The 21,649-nt window shown below is 47.4% G+C and overlaps 1 protein-coding gene across 2 annotated transcripts in view; it reads left to right on the top strand.

Moving 5' to 3' along the window:
• The first annotated feature begins 6,532 nt into the window (after positions 1-6,532).
• The window catches only part of SCNN1B (sodium channel epithelial 1 subunit beta), an 86,644-nt gene continuing 71,527 nt past the window's right edge, over positions 6,533-21,649 (top strand). For both annotated transcript variants that reach the window (XM_055232752.1, XM_055232751.1), the window contains exon 1: positions 6,533-6,668. The gene's annotated coding sequence lies outside the window, so the exon portion shown is untranslated. The remainder of the gene's footprint in view (positions 6,669-21,649) is intronic.

Below are 21,649 nucleotides of genomic sequence, written 5' to 3'. Positions count from 1 at the left end.
GTGAGTCCTGAGCGTCAGGCTGGCTGCACCCTGTGTGATCTGGGGCTCTGTGGTTGGATTTCTGGGAACAATGTGAAAAAACTGCCAAGCTTGGTAGTGGCTGGAGGTTTTTGTGGCCAACTGGCCAGGCTGAGGGAGAAGTCAGGCTGAGGTGACCCAGACATACCAGGAGTAGAGGCCCCACACTCAGTTCCACTTGGGGCAGAAACAAGAGGCCCAGGCTGGGTATGGGACTCAGGGAGGTGGGGGCACCACGGGGATCCAGAGAACTGAGGCCATCCAAGCCAAGCAGGAATAGGAGCCTCTCATCTCACCAAGTCTCCTGACTGCTTATTTTCCAGAAAATCGGGAAATTGGCCTTTGTATGTTATTTTCTGATTTTTAAACATTGGTTTGAAAATCTAAAATGTACCAGGTTAACAAAAGCTGGATCTCTCTGGTCCCCTACCCACCCCACTCGAGGGCTGTCAGTTTGCAACTCTGCAGTTTAGCAAAACATTTCAGAACATAGACTTTGGTCTTGTTCTTTGGGCTTTGTGTCTGTTTGGGCAGGTTCCTTGACACCTCCAGGTCTGTGAAATGAGAACAAAAATTTAAAGGGCTGGGGAATATTGGAGACAGAAAGAGGGATAACAAAAAGGACATGGATCGTGTCAGCTGGCCTGTTTTGGCCACAGGCAGGGAAGCACCCGGAGCTTGCTGTGGCCTGGGGCAATGAGACTGAAGATCAGGGGACCGGCACAGTGCCTCACGCCTGTAATCCCAGCCCTTTGGGAGGCCAAGGCGGGCAGATCACGGGGTCAGGAGATTGAGACCATCCTGGCCAATATAGTGAAACCCTGTCTCTGCTAAAATACAAAAAATTAGCTGGGCGTGGTGAGGCGCGCCTGTAGTCCCAGCAACTCAGGAGGCTGAGGCAGCGGAATCACTTTAACCCAGGAGGCAGAGGTTGCAGTGAGCCAAGATCTCACCACTGCACTCCAGCCTGGCCACAGAGCAAGACTCCGTCTCAAAAAAAAAAAAAAAAAAAAAAAAAAAAAAAAAAAAAAGAGATTGAAGATCAGGGATCTGCCTTTGATCAATGGAATAAGGATTCCACCAACCCAGCCAGAGACCCAGTGCCTGGGGGCCTCCGGACCTGTAGGTGGCACTGCATCTCTGAGAGTTTCCTTAACCCTCTGTCTCAGGGGGCCGCATGTGCCTCAAGCCATGGCTTCCCTTTCAGGACTTAGGCAGGCAGTTGCCTATCTGAGCCTCACTCACTGTTGGACTTGACATTTGTGCTTGTTGTTATTTACATTCTCAGTTTAGAGCCAGACATTCCAGTCTGTCAAGATTCTGCAAATGGATGTATTAGCTGTTCCTGCTCTCTTCCTTCTTTTGCAATTTGGATACAATTTTCACCAGAATCGGCCAGGAGTCTTTTGGTTGCAAGCAACAGATACCTCAAGATGGCTTAGCAAAAAGGAAATTTATAGTCTTATGCATCTGAAATGTGCAGGAGGTAGGGCTAACTTCTGGTATGTTTTTGGTTGGGTCAAACAATGATAGTGGGACCTAGTTTCTCTTTGTCATCTTTCTGGGTGGAATCCATTATTATATAGCCTCTTCCAAAATATAGCTCCCCATCTGAACCACTCCCAAGCCAGCGAAACTCCCTGAGAGCTCAATGAAAGAGTCCTTGTATAGAGTTTCACCAACCATAGTAATCTGACTTGGGTCATGTCCCACATATGAACAAATTACTATCCCAAGAGTAATACAAAATGCTAATTAATAGGCCTGGGCCATATCCACCCTGAATGGGGTGGTAATGAATGAAGTCAACACCCCTAAGATCAAAATACAGACGAGCGGTGAAAAAGGAGCGGTGACCCCAGAGCTAAACCAAGTGCAGTTACCTGAAGTAGAGTGAATGGATATTTAGTGTCCCCAACTCTCCCACACTCCCAAAAAGAATATTCACCTTGTCTTCTATGCAAAGTATTGAGTTAGATGGTGGTTATAAAGTGTTAGATGGTGGTTATAAAATATGGCTTCAACATCTAACATCTCATGGATTTCTAGGGCTAGACTGGCTGATCTCATCTCCTAGAATTGCACTAACCCAAAGAAAGCAAAAGGACTGTCTTTCCACAATACTACAAAAATATTCAATAGAACATTTTTTGGGGGAGGGCCCTGAGAGACCTCCCAAACCAGTCATAAATCCTTTCAGACATGAATTCATCTGACTGTGCCATAATTTAACCCACGAATCTTCATCCATAAAAAGAGTTTTTTAAAATTTGACCAAATTAATGCAGGGCAGGTTCTTGGCTTCACTCAGGAAGGAATTCAAGAGCCAGCTAGCTGGTGGTGGAAGAAAACAGCCTTATTGAGGCAGCAGCAGTGTTAGGGCTCTGTCCCTGCTCCTGCAGAGCAAGGCTACTCCATGACGGCCAGAGCAGCCTAGCAGTCATATTTATACCCACTTTTAATGACATGCTAATTAAGGGGGCAGGTTATTCAGAGATAGTAGAAAATGGGCGGTAACTTCCAGGAGTTGCCATGACAATGGTAAACTGTAATGGCACTGATAGCCATGTTTTATGGAGAGGTGCTGTTGGTGCCTCTTCCGTGTTTGGCCAGTATTCAAACTTTTCCAGAGTCAAGTTTTGCCTACTTCCTACCTCAAAACGATCCACAGTTCTAAACAGCTGGCTAAAGTCCATGTGGACGCTGTCTAATGGTGTCAGACTATAAACCCTAACAAAAAGGAGAAAGAAGTTGGTTTTCTCCTCAGGAGGCCAAGTTAACTACAGAACGCAACACTCTTTGTTCATAGTTGCTTAAACGTTCATGCCTTAAAACTTGCCAGCCTAACATCAACCAGTCTGGAGTTCCCAGACATCCCAAAACTCCAATTCTCCAACAATGGAAATCATGACACAGAATGAAGATGTCAGTTGTATAAAGCTGGTCACAACAGCACAGTTCCACAGGGGACTCATTCTAAAAATGTCCAACAGGGCCCCAAAAGAAAACCTTCAAAAATAACATATTGGGTTGAACCATATGAAATTGCTATTTTCTTTTTTCTTTTTTTTTTTTTTTTTTTTTTGAGATGGAGTCTCACTCTGTCACCCAGGCTGGAGTGCAGTGGCACAATCTTGGCTCACTGCAACCTCCGCCTCCTGGGTTCAAGTGATTCTCCCACCTCAGCCTCTTGAGAAGCTGGGACTACAGGTGCGCACCACCATGCCTGGCTAATTTTTTGTATTTTAGTAGAGATGGGGCTTCACCATATTGCCCAGGCTGGTCTCGAACTCCTGAGTGCAGGCAATCCGCCCACCTTGGCCTCCCAAAGTGCTAAGATTACAGGCATTAGCCACCCTGCCCAGCCGAAATTGCTATTTTCATAGGTCAATAATAGTCAAATATCAACAATTTTATATGGTCACAACCAAATACACCTGGGAAGCATTGGTTTTCAAAGTGAGGTCCACAGACCCCTGGGAGGTCCCAGAGATCCTTTCAGGAGGAACTGTGAGGTCAAAATCACTTTCATAATAATCCTAAGATGATATTTGCCTTTTTCACCTGTGGACATTTTCCCTGACAGTGCAAAAGCAATGGTAGGTCATCACTGGTCATTACAGAAATGCAAATCAAAACCACAATGAGATACCATCTCACACCAGTTAGAATGGTGATCATTAAAAAGTCAGGAAACAACAGATGCTGGAGAAGATGTGGAGAAATAGGAACGCTTTTACACTGGTGGTTGGAGTGTAAATTAGTTCAACCATTGTGGAAGACAGTGTGGTGATTCCTCAAGGTTCTAGAACCAGAAATACCATTTGACTCAGCAGTCCCATTACTGGGTATATACCCAAAGGATTATAAATCATGCTGCTATAAAGACACACGCACATGTGTGTTTATTGTGGCACTATTCACAATAGCAAAGACTTGGAACTAACCCAAATGCCTGCCAATGATAGACTGTATAAAGAAAATGTGGCACATATACACCATGAAATACTATGCAGCCATAAAAAAGTATGAGTCCATGTCCTTTGCAGGGACATGGATGAAGCTGGAAGCCATCATTCTCAGCAAACTAACACAGGAACAGAAAACCAAACACCACAGGTTCTCACTCGTAAGTGGGAGTTGAACAATAAGAACACATGGACACAGGGAGGGGAACATCACACACTGAGCCTGTCGGGGGGGTGGAGGGCTAGGGAAGGGAGAGCATTAGGAGAAATACCTAATGTAGATGATGGGTTGATGGGTGCAGCAAACCACCATGGCTCACGTATACCTGTGTAACAAACCTGCACGTTCTGCACATGTATCCCAGAACTTAAAGTATAAAAAAAAAAAAAAAAAAGACTCAAAAAAAAAAAAGCAATGGTGGGTCAAGTTATATGAAGCTGAATTTACTTCATTCACTTCAACTAAAACAACAGATTGCAGCCAACTGAATATGAGAATCCAGCTATCTCTTATTAAGCCAAGCATTAAAGAGATTTGCAAAAATGCTAAACAGTGCCCTTCCCACTGATTTTTTTTTTTATATATATTTTTCAGCCAGGCGTGATGGCTCACATCTGTTATCTCAGCTCTTTGGAAGGCTGAAGTGGGAAGATTGCTTGAGGCCAGGTATTTGAGACTCGCCTGGGTAACACAGCAAGACTCTGTCTCCAGAAAAAAAAAACTTTTTTTAATTAGCCAGAAGAAGTGGCATGCACCTTGTAGTCCCAATTAAGGCAGGAAGATGGCTTGAGCCCAAGAGTTTGAGGCTGCAGGGGGCTATAATCACACCACTGCGCTCTAGCCTGGGCAACAAATCGAGACCCTGTCTCCCTTTACCAAAAAAAGAAAAAATCATAGAAAGCCTTTTATTTATGTCAACAAGTAGTGGGTTTATTAGTTACAGTGTAATGCATTAATAAATATTTTTAGGTATCAGTTTTAATTTCTCATAAGGAAAATATCATTATATAAACAAAATAACATATATGTGTTAAAAACACACATGTTTATGTGTGTGTGTGTGTGTGTATCCCACATAAACAAAAAGTCTCAGGTATTCTATAATTTTTAAAAGTACAGAAGTTTCCTGGCCGGGCATAGTGGCTCACACCTGTAATCCCAACACTTTGGGAGCCCGAGGCAGGTGGATCACTTGAATCCAGGAGTTCCAGACCAGCCTGGCCAACATGAAGAAACTCCAACTCTACAAAAAATACAAACAAATTAGCCGGGCATGGTGGCGCATGCCTGTAATCCCAGCTACTAGGGAGGCTGAGGCAGGAGAATCGCTTGATTCCGGGAGGCGGAGGTTGCAGTGAGCTGAGATCACACCACTGCACTCCAGCCTGGGCAACAGAGTGAGACTTTGTCAAAAAAAAGAAAGAAAGAAAGAAGAAGAAAGAGAGGGAGGGAGGGAGAGAGAGAGGAAAGAAAGAAAGAAAAGAAAAAGAAAGAAAGAAAGAAAGAAAGAAAGAAAGAAAGAAAGAAAGAAAGAAAGAAAGAAAAGAAAGAAAGAAAGAAAGAAAGAAAGAAAGAAAGAAAAGAAAAGAAAAGAAAGAGAAAGAAAGAAAGAAAAAGAAAGAAAGAAAGAAAAGAAAAGAAAAGAAAGAAAGAGAAGAAAGAAAGAAAGAAAGAAAGAAAGAAAGAAAGAAAGAAAGAAAGAAAGAAAGAAAGAAAAAGATTCCTAAGACCAAAAATTTTGAGAATGACTGCATTAGGCCAATCTATGGAGAAATATACAGGCAACGAAGTGTTAAGGATATTGGCAAGAAAGTGGCTGAAATGATAGTCCTGAAGCCTTGACTTGATGAGAAGAGAAAAGAAAAGGAAGAGAAGATTCCAGGAAATGCGCAAGGCCCGCCAGTGCCCTGAGGCTGGAGCACAGGTCTAGCGGGCACTCTAGAAGGGGCCAGAGGTCCCAACCTCGGGGTGGGCTGTTTGAATTTCTAATACAAAGATCGGACCTATCGGGGATGATTGAGATCTGGGAGGTCTCCACCTTGGTGGAGGTGAAAGAGGCGGAGGGAAGAACGTTCCTGGAAAAAGTGGCTGCATATGTCCCCCTAAAATCACCAACTTGCCCAGAGGACACTGTGTCTGCAGGGGTGTGGACGTGATGGGGGCGCGCCTGTACAGGTGAGCGCGATGCTTCGCCGAGGTGAACGGGACAAGTACACTCGTGGGGTGGGATGGAGTGTTCATATATGTGGCATGTGATGTATACTGAGGGGACGTGGGGGACACTCGGATGAAGGGTCTGTGGACATATTCGTGGCGCATGTGGGTATTGCTGGTGTCCCGAGGGGCCGAGGGAGAATGCGGAGCGTGTGCGTGCGGGGGGCGTCCAGTGTCCCTGCACCTGGCGTGTGGGGGCTGGAGCTTATTGGGAGGCGAGGGAAGTGGCCGGGGGAGCCGGGACCGTGCGTGTGGCCAGGCCGGTAGCGCCCAGTAAGCTCCACCCGCGGGCGCTCCCCGTGCTTCCCCGCCCCTGAGCCTGCTCCCTCCCAGTCGGTCTAGCCGCGATCGCCGGGTGTCCCAGTGTCACCACCACTCGGCCGCCGCCGCCAGCTTGGCGCGCCCCGCCGCCTCCGCCACCGCCGACAGCGCGCATCCTCCGTGTCCCCGCTCCGCCGTCCGAGCAGGTATGACGGCGACCCCTGGCTCGCGCCCGGTCTCCCGCGCGCTGCCCGGAGTCCCTGCGCGCAGCGCCTTCTCCTGCCCAACCCCGGCCCGCGCGCTCCTGTCCCGGCCTCAGTTTCCCACGGGAGGGCGCTTGGGTGCCTGTCTGAGGCGCCCGGGACCCGGCCTGGGGACTGAACCGGTTGGGGGCGAGGGGAGAGCTGGAGGCTGGGAAAAGCCCCCTGGGTGCGGAAGGCGGGACGGGACGAGGGTCTCCGGAGTGTCTGGGACCTCAGAGACGGCGGCACAGTCCTGGCACGGAGTGGGCGGGGAGAGAGTTTGTTCAAGAGGTGACAACAATGAAACTCGAGAGCGCTTTCTATGTGCTGGGCACAGCGCAGCAGAGAGCCTTGCTCAAACCACCTAACTTCGCTCACAGGGCATCCCTGTGGGGTGGTTCTCTTGCTGTCCCCATTTTGCAGAGGTGTAAACTGAGAGTCAGAGGGTGGGGCAGCTTCCCTAGGTCCCAGGAACAAGTTGCTGAGCTCAGATTTGAACCCAGGCAGTCCGACCCTGGAGTCTACCTCGTGGGCTGTCAGTGGCGTCCGGGGAACGTGGGTTTCATTTGGGGTGATGCGGTGGAGGAGGCTAGATCCGAACGCCCTGCAGTTGTCGGCGCTGAGGATTCTGAAGTGCTAAGTTGATGTCTAGACAATGTCATATGACTTAGGTGTGCTGTGGAGGGAAAGGGTCTGGGATATAGTACAGGGACATTCTCACTCTAGCGTTGGAGGGGGAAAATGAGGCACAGAGTTTAGGGAGGAAGCAGCAGAGAGCTCCAGTCCACAAAAGGCACATCTTCCCACTCACCTCCACCAGGGAGTGGGGGCAGAACAACCAAGACTGGCTTTGGTCCCTGGCAGCCCAGCTCTCACAAAGCCAGGTGGATGGGTCTGAAAGCTCCCAGAGACCTGAGCATCCCTGTCTCAGATCCCAGCATCCGTGAGTGACCCAACCTGCCTACCCATTGAACTGTTTAATTCCATGCAGAACACAGGGATCCATTCTTCTTCCTCTGTAATCTTCCACCCCTGCCCTCCCAGCTCCCCAAAGGTAACCACCTTTAATTTGGAGCGTTTCCTTCTAGACCCTTTCCCCCACCTACACAGTCATATATACAGAGTCATAGAAAATATGTAAAATACTTAGTAATGTAGTAATGTTGTAGGTGGATATTCAATAGAAATGATACAACCCTTGGGATGCTGAGGAGGGCGGATCACTTGAGGTCAGGAGTTTGAGACCAGCCCAACCTACATGGTGAAACCCCATCTCTACAAAAAAAAAAAAAAAAAAATTAGCCGGGCATGGTGGCATGTGCCTGTAATCCCAGCTACTCAGGAGGCTGACGCAGGTGGATCGCTTGAACCTGGGAGGTGGAGGTTGCAGTGAGCTGAGATGGCACCATTGCACTCTAGCCTGAGTGAAAGAGCAAGACTCTGTTTCAAAAAAATAGAACTAGAAGTAGAAATGGTACAACCCACCTATGTCATTCTGCAACTTGAGCCCTCTCATCTCCAGTTATCCATGCTGCTGCATATAAACCCAGCTTATTTATTTAAATTGCTGCATGGATTCCCACCATGGGTAATGTCTACCGATGGGAATTTAGGTGACAAAAATTTTCAGGTTGGTTTTTATTTCAGAGTCTTCTATAAATTGTTATCTCTGGGTTAAGTTCAATTTCATGTTCTTTATCCTAAACTAACTTCACAGGATCTGAATTTAGGGGATGAGGTCCTCTCTTTTCCACTGCTCACATACAGACCCATGCATGCACGCACACACACACATACACACACATGCACACATATGTGTACATATGCATGTTCATGCACAAGCACACACGGACACACATACATGAGGCATACACACAAGCATGTGTACATGCATGCATACACATACACAGGTGTGTGCACACACCTCTATTCTGTCTATGGCCAAGGACAAACACCACACTTTCTCTAGCTGCAGTCTCTGCTGGTCCCTAAGGCTGGGACTCAGCCAGGCCACTAGTTCTGCCTGGCCATGCCCCAGTGGGCAGAGGTTCCATCAGGGCCACCTCCAGGGATTCTCTCTAGATGCCCTCCAAAGCCAAACTCACCCTCCAATAGCAGACAGAAGGAGTTGAGAACCACAGACTGGCAGATTGGACTGTCCAGGGTCCTGTTTGTGGACCACAAACTGTAGGTCCAGGCTGTGGCATTAAGAGAGTGTGTTTGCTGTAGACTGACGGGACCCTTAAAAGTTTGGTGGAACCCATGATCTGGGTTGATGAAAAGCTAGAATCAGAAACACTACATTATAATCCCACCTTCACCCCTTCCTAGTTCAGGCAATTCCCTTCCCCTCCCTGAGCCATAGTTTTCACATCTGTAAAATGGGCATGATAATAATGGCACCCTCCCCAAACTGTTAGGTGGATTAGTGGGGTGATGTAAACAAAACACTTAGGGACTCATCAGCATCAGTAAGCAGGAAGTCTTTTCCTGAACAGGGGAGACCTGGAGATGGCCCTGGGGCGGTGGAGGGGCACAGGGGTGATGCCTAGAGCCACTGTTTGTGACTTCATCCACACCCTCAAGTACAGACCAGAGGGTCCTTTGCACTGAGTCCTGAGCCAAAGAAGAGATTTCTGCTTGTTGAGAGCCAAGCCCAGCTTACTGTGGAGTCCAGAAGTGTCATGTTACTTACAAAAGGCCTAAGGTGTGCCTGGTCCTGGGTTAAGACACAGAAACGAAGTGAGCTGAGGTGCTCCCCTTTGGAATACAGGAGACAGCAAAAGTCACAAAGAAGGCCTGTGGACTTTTAAATTTTTAGATTATTCCCAAGATTTTAAAAATCAGTTCATGTAAGACTCCATATTTCTGGATCCTCTTGAGATATCAGTAAAGCTGGCAATGGCCAGGCATGGTGGCTCACACCTATAATCCCAGCACTTTGGGAGACCAAGGAGGGTGGGTTGTTTGAGCTTAGGAGATTGAGACCAGCGAGTTGCTTGAGCTTAGGAGATCAATATCAGCCTGAGCAACATGGCAAAAACCCTCTCTACCAAATATATATATATAAAGATATATATATATAAAGGTTTTATATATATATATAAAGATATATATATAAAGGTTTTATATATATATATAAAGATATATATATAAAGGTTATATATATATATATAAAGATATATATATATATATATATATATATATATATATAACCTGGGTGTGGTGGCATGTACCTACAGTCCCAGCTACAGGGGAAGCTGAGGTGAGAGGCTCCCCTGAGCCCAGGAGGTTGAGACTACAGTGAGCTGTGATCACACAGTTGTACTCCAGCTTGGGCAACAGAGTGAGACCCTGCCTCAAAAAAGGAAAAGAAAGAAAGAAAAGAAAAGCTGGCAACTCCGGGCCAGACATTCAGCTGCCCCCTTACACGGAGCAGGCACCCTGCAGGGCATGACAGTCCCTACCTGGCCCACCCCTCATTCATAAAGAGCAGCTAATATAAAAGGTAACACCACAGACTCTACAGCCAATCTCTATCTCCCAGCTATGCAGTGGATTAATTACAAGTTTCATGCCAGGCGCAGTGGCTCACACCTGTAATCCCAACACTTTGGGAGGCTGAGGCGGGTGATCACCTGAGTTCAGGAGTTCAAGACCAGCCTGGCCAGCGTGGTGAAACTCCATCTCTACTAAAAATACAGAAATTAGCTGGGCATGGTGGTGGGTGCCTGTAGTCCCAGCTACTTGGGAAGTTGAGGTGGGAGAATCCTGTAGTCCCAGCTACTTGGGAAGTTGAGGTGGGAGAATCGCTTGAACCCAGAAGGCGGAGATTGCGATGAGCCGAGATTGCATCATTGCACTGCAGCCTGGGAGACAAGAGCGAAACTCTGTCAAAAAAAAAAAGAAACCTATGTTTCAGGCAAATTGTTTAGCATTTTTGTGACTCCATTTCCTTATGTGTAAAACAGGCATAATAAATAGCACTTGCCTCAAACAGTTATGTTGGGCATTAAATGAGTCAACACACATGAACCCCTTAGCACAGTGCCTGACTCAAGTAAACACTGTCTAACCATTGCTGATGCTGATGCTGATAATGGTGGTGTTACCTGCCTGCCTGGCCCCTGTAACAGTGGATTTATACTCCAATTATACTCCTTATAAAGTGTGGTAGGAACATAGGTAAGGGAGGGAGGAAGGAAGGAAAGTAACTCTTTGAGCCCCTTCTTCAAGTAAGATGCTGCAATACCTTTTCTGGCCAAAGACAAGAAGGGAACACTTAAAGGAAAGGTTCAAAGAGAAGGGCTTTTTAAGGTGGGTTTTAAAGGATGAATAGGAGTTCTGGAGCAGTGGAGTGAGAAAAGCATTCCACACAGAGAAACAGCCTTTACAAAAGCCTAGAGGCATGACCAAAGGAAGTATGTTTAAGAAGTGATGTAGTCTGTTGTCACTTTGTAGTAGGGTGAGTAGGAGGAAAGATAGGAAGACGTATCTGGAGAGTGAGAAAAGGAACTTGAGGCTGTGATGGGGCGTGAGACAGGAATAGGGATGAGCATTTCTTGAGTAACTACTGTGTGCAGGTTCTCTTGTAATCATCACCCCTGTAGTCATCATAGTGCCGTGGGAGTCACGTTTTGTGATCTCTGTTCTACAGATGAGTTAGACTGAGGCTCAAGAAGAGTAAACCACTTGCCCAAAATCTTGCAGTGGGTCAGTGGTACAGCTGGAGTTGGACACCAAATCTGTCTGATTCAAAGCCCCTGAGCCCTTGCTGAGCCTCAGTTTTCTCACTGTAAAGTGGAACTAGTACTAAAAAAACCCACTCCACAGGTGTACTGGGAGGGTTCGATGACAGAGTGTATGCATTGCACAGTTCCTAGCATAGAATCTAGCACACAGCAATTGCTGCCGTTATTTTGACTGGCATGAAGCCTGTGCTCTTTTTTTTTTTTTTTTTTTTTTTGGCGGTTGTGGGGTGGTGAGGGAACGGAGTCTCATTCTTGTCACTCAGGCTGGAGTGCAATGGTGTGATCTCGGCTCACTGCAACCTCCACTTCCCAGGTTCAAGCAATGCTCCTGCCTCAGCCTCTCAAGTAGCTGGGATTACAGGAGTCCACCACCATGCCCAGCTAATTTTTGTATTTTTAGTAAAGTCGAGGTTTCACCATGTTGGCCAAGCTGGTCTCGAACTCCTGACCTCGGGTGATCCGCCCACCTCGGCCTCCCAAAGTGCTGGGATTACAGGCGTGAGCCGCCGCGCCTGGCCGCCTGTGCTCCTTTAGGCCCCTTGACCTAACTCACATGGTGGACCAGCCTCAGATGGGGTAACCCAGGGAGTGAATGACCTAAACCAGTGGGTCTTAAAGTGTAGTCCCCCCACCAGCAGCATAATCATCACCTGAGCTTGTTGGAAATGCCAGGCGCAGTGGCTATTGCCTATAATCCCAACTGCTCGCAAGGCTGAGGCAGGAAGACCACTTGAGCCCAGGAGTTTGAGACCAGCCCAAGCAACATAGCAAGACTCTACAAAAAAGTCAAAAATTAGCTGGGTATAGTGGCACATGCCAGTAGTCCCAGCTACTTGGGAGGCTGACATGAGAGGATTGCTTGTGCCCAGAACACTGAGGCTGCAATGAGCTTTGATCACCTGATTGCATCCCAGCCTGGGCAACAGAGAGAGAACGTTTCTCAAAAAATAATGAATTCATTGAAAAGATAGGAAGAAATGACAGATTCTCAGTCAGGTGTGGTGGCGCATGCCTGTAGTCCCAGCTACTCACAAGGCTGAAGTGGAAGGATTGCTTGAGCCCAGGAGTTTGAAGCTGCAGTGAGCTATGATCATCAGGCTACACTCCAGCCTGGGTGACAGAGCAAGACTCTGTCTCTAAAAAAGTAAAAAGAAAGAAAGACATGCAGAGTACAAGCCGGGTGCAGTGGCTCCCACCTGGAATCCTAGCACTCAAGGAAGCTGAGGTGAGAGGATCAATTGAGGCCAGGAGTTCAAGACTAGACTGAACAACATAGCAAGACTCCATCTCTGTACAAAATTTAAAAATTATACAGGCGTGGTGGTGCATACCTGTAGTCCTAGCTACTCTGGAGGCTGAGGCAGAAGGGTTGCTTGAGCTCAGGGGTTTGAGGCTGCAGTGAGCCATGATCATGCCATTGTACTCCAGCCTAGGTGACAGAATAAGGCCCTGTCTCTAAAAAACAGAAACGCAGATTCTCACACCCATCCCAGACTTCCCACATCAGAGACTCTCAGAATGAGCCTCGCAATCTGTATTTTATTTTATTTTATTTCATCTTATCTTATTTGTTTATTTATTTTGAGACGGAGTCTGACTGTCACCCAGGCTGGAGTGCAGTGGCACAAACTTGGCTCACTGCAACCTCCACCTCTGGGGTTCAAGCAATTCTCCTGCCTCAGCATCCCAAGTAGCTGGGATTACAGGTGCCTGCCCCCACACCCACCTAATTCTTGTATTTTTTGTAGAGATGGGGTTTCACCATGTTGGCCAGGTGGCTCCCTGGGCCTCCCAAAGTGCTGGGATTACAGGTGTCAATCACCATGCCTGGCCACAATCTGTATTTTAATAAGCTCTCTTAGTGATTCTGATGGACAGTCAAGTGTGAGAATCACTGGCCTAGCATAAAACTTCAAATGAGATCTCCTCCAGCCACCTGTGTCTGACTTGCACTAGAAGGGAGGGTGGATGGTGCAGAGTTCTGTCCTCAGCAAAGACATAATCTGGAGGGTATATCATAAGATAAAGGCATGTCCCTCTCGGTCCTGGAGCTTGGAAGAAGCCATTTTTTTTTTTCAGATAGAAAAGTTGCTAAGGGAGCTGGTGGATTTCCTAGAACTATTATTCTTCCAAATTTGCTCACCATCCTATACTTACAGCTTCCAGTCTGCCCCCACTTGAGGGCCTGGGGCAAACTTGACTATTAGAGGAGCTGCTTTCTAGTGAGGACTGCCCCTGACAGCTGAAGACCTGCTCCCACCCCACTATAACTGTATTAGTTAGGGTTCTCTAGAGGGACAGAACTCATAGGATGGATGGATAGATAGATAGATGATAGATAGATGATAGATAGATAGATAGATAGATAGACAGATTGATAGACAGATAGATAGCTAAAGGGGAGTTTGTTAAGTATTAACTCACATGATCACAAGGTCCCACAATAGGCTGTCTGCAAACTGAGGAGCAAGGAAGCCAGTCCAAGTCCCAAAACAGAAGAACTTGGAGTCCGATGTTTGAGAGCAGGAAGGGTCCAGCATGGGAGAAAGATGTAGCCTAGGAGGCTAGGCCCATCTAGGCTTTTCACATTTTTCTACCTGCTTTATATTCTAGCTGCGTTGGCAGCTGATTAGCTGGTGCCCACTCAGATTAAGAGTGGGTCTGCCTTTCCCAGCCCACTGACTCAAATGTTAATCTCCTTTGGCAACACTCTCACAGACACACCCAGGATCAATACTTTGCATCCTTCAATCCAGTTGACACCCAGTATTAACCATCACAGCCACCTTATGAAGAGCCTGTTTTTAGAGGCTCCTCTGTGCCTGTGGGCCTTCTCTCTTGGCCCCCGTGAGAGCATGTGTCAAGGCACAAGTCCTAGGCAGTAGGGAATGGTCTCAACTCTACAAGAGGACTATTAAGGAGGCCCCAGGTCAAGCTCAGGTTGGGGACAGTCATATCCTGCAGATGACTTCAAATCAAGAAGCACGCCCCTCCACACATCCTCTTTGAAGCACTGATTAAGAGTCAGAAGGACAGGGCGTGGTGGCTCACGTATGTAATTCCAGCACTCAGGGAGGCTGAGGCGAGAGGATTGCTTGAGGCCAGGAGCTTGACACCGGCCTGGGCAGCATAGTGAGACCCTGTCTCTATTTTAAAAATAAAAATAATAAAAGGCCTTCAAGATTGCTGGGTCTGACTACATAAAAGTTAATATGTTCTGCATGACCAAAAAAAAAAAAAAACCCACATAAACTCAGGCATTCCAAACAAGTTAAAATATTTGCCACTGTTATGACCAAGAATTATTTTATGGATAGGGTTCTTGCAGGCTGAGCACAGTGACTCATGCCTGTAATCCCAGCACTTTGGAAGGCCAAGGTGGGAGGATTGCTTGCTTGAGGCCAGGAGTTTGAGACCAGCCTGGGCAATATAGTGAGACCCCATCTCTATAAAAAAGAATGACTAGCCAGGGATAATGGCACAAGTCCCAGCTACTTGGGAGGCTGAGGCAGGAAGAAGGCTTGTGCCCGGGAGTTGGAGGCTGCAGCAAGCTATGATTGCACCACTGCACACCAACTTGGGCAACAGAGCAAGATCCTGTCTCAGGAGAAATAGAAATGTGTTCTTGCAAATCAAAGACTAAATACCCCATCCAAAAAGTTAAAGAGCAATGGCTATAATTTTGTTGATCACAAGAAAAGAAGTATACATTGAATTCACACAGATGAGAAGATTCTCAACTGCACTCCAAAAAAAAAACCCACAATGATTGTTTTCCACCCGTCAGGTTGTCAAGTAACACTCAGTGTTGATGAAGATGCGGGAAAACCAGGACTTTCAAATTCAGCTGGTGAGGGTACAAATTGGTGCAAGTTCTTGGCCTAACTCACACCATGGCCCAGCCTCAGATGAGGGAGCCCAGGGAGTGAATGGCCTAGGCCAGTGGTCAGGGTGCAAATTGGTGCAAGCTCTTGGCCTAACTCTGAGGGCGGTTCAGCACACATGTCAACACTGAAGATGCACATACCCTATGAATCTGCCATTTCACCTGCAGGAATTGACCCAGTGGTTATCTCTGCATTGGGCACAACGTGTTAGAACAAGGATATTCAGCACTGTGAGAACAAGCAATTGGAACTATTTAAAATGTCCATCAGAAAGGAACTAAGTACTGTAAGTGTTGGAACAGCTACATAAAAGGCTGGGAGGCAGCCATTAAAAAGAAAACAGTAGCTCTCTATAAAGTGATGCGAGGCCAGGCCCGGTGGCTCATACCTGTAATCCCAGCACTTTGGGAAGCCCAGACGGGTGGATCACCTGAGGTCAGGAGTTAGAGACTAGCCTGACCAACATAGTGAAACCTGGTCTCTACCAAAAATACAAAAATTAGTCAGGCGTGTTTGCGGGTGCCTGTAATCCCAGCTACTTGGGAGACTGAGGCAGAAGAACCGCTTGAACCAGGGAGACGGAGGTTGCAGTGATCTCAGTGAGCTGAGATCGCGCCACTGCACTCCAGCCTGGGCAACAGAGTGAAACACCATCTCAAAAAAAAAAAAAAAAAAAAGTGATGTGAAACAATCTTCCAGATGTATTGCTAAAAGAGAATGTGTATGCACATTAAAATCTGGAGTACACACTGGAAGCTGGTAATAGTGTTTGCCTTTGCAGAGGTGAAACTGCGGGTCTTAGGTGAAAAGGAGACTAATCTTTCATTACATACAATTTGGCATTCTTCATGGTTTTTTGCCCCATACGTTTATTATAGTTATAAATTTTAGACACACGTCTTCTTATTTAAAACAAGCATAATGGCCAGGTGCGGTGGTTCACACCCGTAATCCCAGCACTTTGGGAGGCCGAGGTGGGTGGATCACAAGGTCAGGAGTTCGAGACCAGCATGACCAACATGGTGAAATCCCATCCTACTAAAAATACAAAAATTAGCTGGGCATGGTGGCAGGCACCTGCGATCCCAGCTACTTGGGAGGCGAGGCAGGAGAATTGCTTGAACCCGGGAAGCAGAGGTTGCAGTGAGCTGAGATCATGCCAGCACTCCAGCCTGGGCAATAAGAGCAAAACGCCATCTCAAAAAAATAAAAATAAATAAGTAAATAAAAATAAAATAAGCATAATGTTGGAATAAGTTGGCTGAGTGCGGTGGCTGAGGCCTGTAATCCCAACAAACTTTGGGAGGCCAAGGAGGGGGGATTGCTTAAGGCCAGGAATTTGAGAACCGCCTGGGCAACATAGTGAGACTATGTCTTTAAAAAAAAAAAAAAAAGACAAAAGAAATAAGGTGAATTCCTTTTGACACCAGCCAAATTATACATTATGCTTTCAAATTTAAAAATACTAGCTTTTTAAAAAGTCGAGGCTTTCATCACAAAAAGACAAATATTATATGATTCTGCTTATATGAAGTAGCTAGAACAGGAAAATTCATAGAGACAGAAAATAGAATAGAGGTTACAAGGGCTGGGGGATGGGGGGTTATTGCTTAATGGGTACAGAGTCTCATTCTGTTTGGGTTGATTAAAAAGTTCTGGAAATGCACGCCTGTAATCCCAGCACTCTGGGAGGCCAAGGTGGGCAGATCGCTTGGGCCAGGAGTTCAAGATCAGCCTGGACAATATGATGAAACCTCATCTCTGCAAAAAAAGTACAAAAAAATTAGCCGGGCATGATGGTGTGCACCTATAGTTCCAGCCACTTGGGAGGCTGAGGTGGGAGGATCACTTGAACCCAGGAGGTTGAGGTTGCAGTGTGCCATGATAGATAGCACCATTGCACTCCAGCCTGGGCCACAGAGTGAGACTCTATCTCAAAAAAAAAAAAAAAAAGTTCTGGAAATGGATAGTAATCTTGGTTGCAGTGTACTTAATGCCACTGAAGTGTATGCTTACAGTTGGTTAAAATGATAGATTTTATGTCATATATTTTGCCACAATAAAAAAATTGGGGGATGCAAAAAAAAACAACTAGGGGCTTTGACATCAGAATGCTTGGGCTCTAGTCTTTGGTTCTATCACTTCTCAGCTGTGTGTACTTGATCAAGTGGCTCTATCTCTTTAAGCCTCAGTTTTCCCATCTGTGAAATGGGGCTGCCTAACAGTGCTGGCCTCACAAAAATCCTGCAGGGATTCTTTTTTTTCTTTTTTTTTCTTTTTTTTTCTTTTTTTTTTTGAGACGGAGTCTTGCTCTGTCGCCCAGGCTGGAGTGCAGTGGTGCAATCTCGGCTCACTGCAAGCTCCGCCTCCCAGATTCACGCCATTCTCCTGCCTCAACCTCCCGAGTAGCTGGGACTACAGGCGCCCGCCACCACGCCCGGCTAATTTTTTGTATTTTTAGTAGAGATGGGGTTTCACCGTGTTAGCCAGGATGGTCTCGATCCCCTGACCTCATGATCCGCCCACCTCGACCTCCCAAAGTGTTGGGATTACAGGCGTGAGCCACCGCGCCCGGCCAGGGATTCAATTACTTCATCCATACAAAATGCTCTCTCTGCATGCCTGAGGCTCTTGTAGGACGTCAGGATTAGAAGAGTAGGGAGGCTGGAATCAGCAAGTGGACCAAATACTAAGACCAGCAGATTCGAGTGGAGCAGGGACCTAGGGAATTTGTAAAAGCATCAAATCCGGGCTGGGCATGGTGTCTCACACCTGTAATCCCAGCACTTAGGAGGCTGCAGCAAATGGATCTCTTGCACCCAAGAGTTCAAGACCAGCCTGGGCAACATGGCAAAACCCTGTTTCTACAAGAAATACAAAAATTAGCCAGGTGCGGTGGCATGTGCTTGTAGTCCCAGCTACCTTCAGAGGCTGAGGCAGGAGGATTGCTTGAACTCTGGGGCAGGGGTTGCAGTCAGCCAAGATCATGCTGCTGCACTCCAGCCTGGGCAATAGAAGTAAAACACTCTGTGTCCAAAAAAAAAATCAAGTCTGGATTTTTATATCACTTTGTATTTACAAAATTAAAAAGAAATTGTGTTTCCATAATGTAAATTGCAAAATGTAGATCTGAATAAAATCTTGTTGGCTGATGGGAGTACATAAATGATGCAGCGATTCTTTACCTGGGGGCTGCTAACCTGCACTGCTGGCTCTGCCACTTATTAGCTGGGTGACCTCAGGCAAGTTACTTAATTTCTCTGTCCTTCAGTTTCCTCATCTGTAAACGGGAGATGATAAGATTCTCACTTCATTAGGAATGTTGTGAGGATTAAATGTGTCAAGTGCTTAGAACAGTGCCCAGCGCACAGTAAGGCCTAAATAAATGTGTTAAATAAATGAACTTCAAATAAGCCAGAAAGTCTTTTGTTTTGTTTTGTTTGAGACAAAGTCTCGCTCTGTTGCCCAGGCTGGAGTGCAGTACACAATCTTGGCTCACTGCAACCTCCGCCTCCCCAGTTCAAGTGATTCTCAGGTCGCAGCTTCCCAAGTAGCTGGGATTACAGGCACGTGCCACCACGCCCAGCTAATTTTTGTATTTTTAGTAGAGACTGGGTTTCACCATGCTGGCCAGGCTGGTCTTGAACTCTGGACCTCTGCCCGCCTTGGCCTCCCAAAGTGGGATTACAGGCATGAGCCACCTCGCCCGGCCTAAATTGAGGCTTTTTTTTGTTTTTTTCTTTTTCTTTTTGAGACAGAGTCTCACTCTATCGTCCAGGCTGGAATGCAGTGGCACAATCTCAGCTCACTGCAACCTTTGCCTCCTGGGTTCAAGCAGTTCTCATGCTTCAACCTCCCCAGTAGCTGGGATTACAGGCGCCCACCACTGCACCAGGCTAATTTTGTATTTTTAGTAGAGATGGGATTTCACCACATTGGCCAGGCTGGTCTCAACCTCCTGGCCTCAACTGATCTTCCTACCTCGGCCTCGAAAAGTGTTGGGATTACAGGCATGAGCCACTGCACCTGGCCAACCCTGAAAGTTTTAGCATTTGTGTTTTCAAAACGGGGATTTATTTTTTACGTGAAGAAAACAGTGTCCTAGCCAAAATATAGTCATGGGGCTGAAATGAACCTGGAGGAGTTTCCTGGGGTAGGTTTGACAAGAGGTGGCTTGAGAAGGCCAAAAACAGGAAAGGGATGCTCAACTGATGGGGTGAGGCTATAAGACACTGAGGCTCAGAGAGGTTCAGAAACTTGCCCTGGGGACACACAGCAATAACAGAACCTGAGTTTCAACCTCAACTCTCTCTTCCCTAGTGCCTCCCTGATTGGCAATTTTTTTTTTTTTTTTTTTTTTTTGAGACAGAGTCTCGCTCTGTTGCCAGGCTGGAGTGGCATGATCTCAGCTCACTGCAACCTCTGCCTCCCAGGTTCAAGCAATTCCCCTGCCTCAGCCTCCTGAATAGCTGGGATTACAGGTGTGCACCACCATGCCCTGCTAATTTATGTATTTTTTGTGGAGACAGGGTTTCACTATGTTGGCCAGGCTGGTCTCGAACTCCTGATCTCAAGTGATCTGCCCACCTTGGCCTCCCACTGGCTGGGAAAATCTTGGTGATTGGGGGCTGCAGGTCTGGGGGCCACTGGTGGCCCCTTGGCAAATGTGGCCCTTTCCTTTCAGACCTCCAGGACAAATGTAGGCCACCTTGTTCCCCTCCACATGCTAGGGAGCTCATTCCTGAGCCAAGGTCTGGAAGGAGGACTAAGAACTGGAACATCTTCTGTAGCCTCTCTCAAGGGCTACTCCTGATTGGACTCATTTGAGGACCTTAAGCAGGGGCTGGGTTGCACCCTCCAAAAACTAGCTTTGTCTCACCCACCGGCTGATTCCTGAAATTCCTAGGTGGGTGTCTCACCTACGTCTATGTGTGGAGGTTGTTAATTCTCTAATTGAGCTCAAGATTTGAATCCTGATTGGAAAACACCACCACCACCCCACCTTACCCCCACCCCAGGAGGGATTACCTTTGTCATTCTCAAGGACTAAGTTTGCACCCCAGCAAGAAGGAGTTGGAGAGAGGCTTTGGCGGGTTGGGTTATGGAGAGAGACCACGAGGAGGCTTGGGGTCTGAGGCTGTGGACTTCAAGACAGGCTTTCAAGGATTGTTTTAGAGATTGAGGGAGAAATGTGAAATGTTTAGAAACATGCCTGGTACATGCCTGGCTCATTAATGGGGCCAGGAGGGGAGTGTTGGAGAGGAAAGGAGATAGGGAAGAGGGGGAGATTTAGGAAGAGAGAGAAAGCCCCAAGAGATGGCCATGGGCCTGTACACGGCAAAGACCCTTGCCCCCAGCACCCAACACCCACCCTCCCTCCCTGGTTGCATTTGGGGGTGTGGTGGGGGAGCATAGGCTGATGTAGGCAAGGGGAGGCCTTCATTACCCCACTACATTGGAGGCAGAGCTTTGCCTGCCCTAGGAGAAGGGCCCACGGGAGTTCTGGTTTACCCCAGGCTGTCTGGGGAGCCGATTCCTACCCTTAAAATATTTTCTTTCTTTTCTTTCATTTTTATAGAGACCGGGTCTCGCTATGTTGCCCAGGCTGGTCTCGAACTCCTGGGCTCAAGGAATCCTCCCACCTCAAGCTCACAAAGTGTTGGGATTATAGGCATGAGCCACCTCGCCTGGCTCCTTAAAGCATTAAGGGCAAGATTTGGGTGCTGAAGTCTCCCAGTCTCCTTAGCTGTACCGGGACAGGCTGTTTGTTTCACAGTTAAGAGTTTGGGAGTCAGGCAGGCTGGAGTTGGAGCTCAGCTGTGGGATAGGTAGACCCCCACCTGTCCAAGGGATAACTTGGTGGTGGGAATTTGGGGGGATCGTGAGGCATTAGCAAGCCAAGTGCACAGCATGCTGACCCCCAGGCACTGGACCCACCCTGGCTATTGCTCTGATAGCCTCCAAATGGCTGCTATGCTGCTCCTGCCCTGCTTGGAGAAGGGACGAGGGTAGGGCAATGATGGGAGAGCTCTGGGCTGAGAAGCCAGAAACAGCTTTATCTGCAGAATTCAGGGAAAATTGAAATCTCAGAATCAGGGCCTTGGGTGAGTGGAGGGAGGGCAGATGTCCGAGTGGATGACAATCTGGTTGGTTACAAGTCGCTGGCTGTTGGAACGGGAGCCTAGCTGGGCCTCACCTCCCCCGATCCCTTGGCACCAGATGATAGAGAGTGGCGCCATCCTGGCTACAGGATGGTGAGCCCACTGGGCAGATTCCCCTCCCCAACCCTCACAGAAAGCAGAACCTG

This window comes from Symphalangus syndactylus, chromosome 11 (genome assembly GCF_028878055.3).
Source record: "Symphalangus syndactylus isolate Jambi chromosome 11, NHGRI_mSymSyn1-v2.1_pri, whole genome shotgun sequence".
In the NCBI taxonomy this organism is placed as follows: Eukaryota; Metazoa; Chordata; class Mammalia; order Primates; family Hylobatidae; genus Symphalangus; species Symphalangus syndactylus.
Note: the sequence above shows the minus strand (reverse complement) of the source record. Positions and strands in the feature narration are given on the sequence as shown.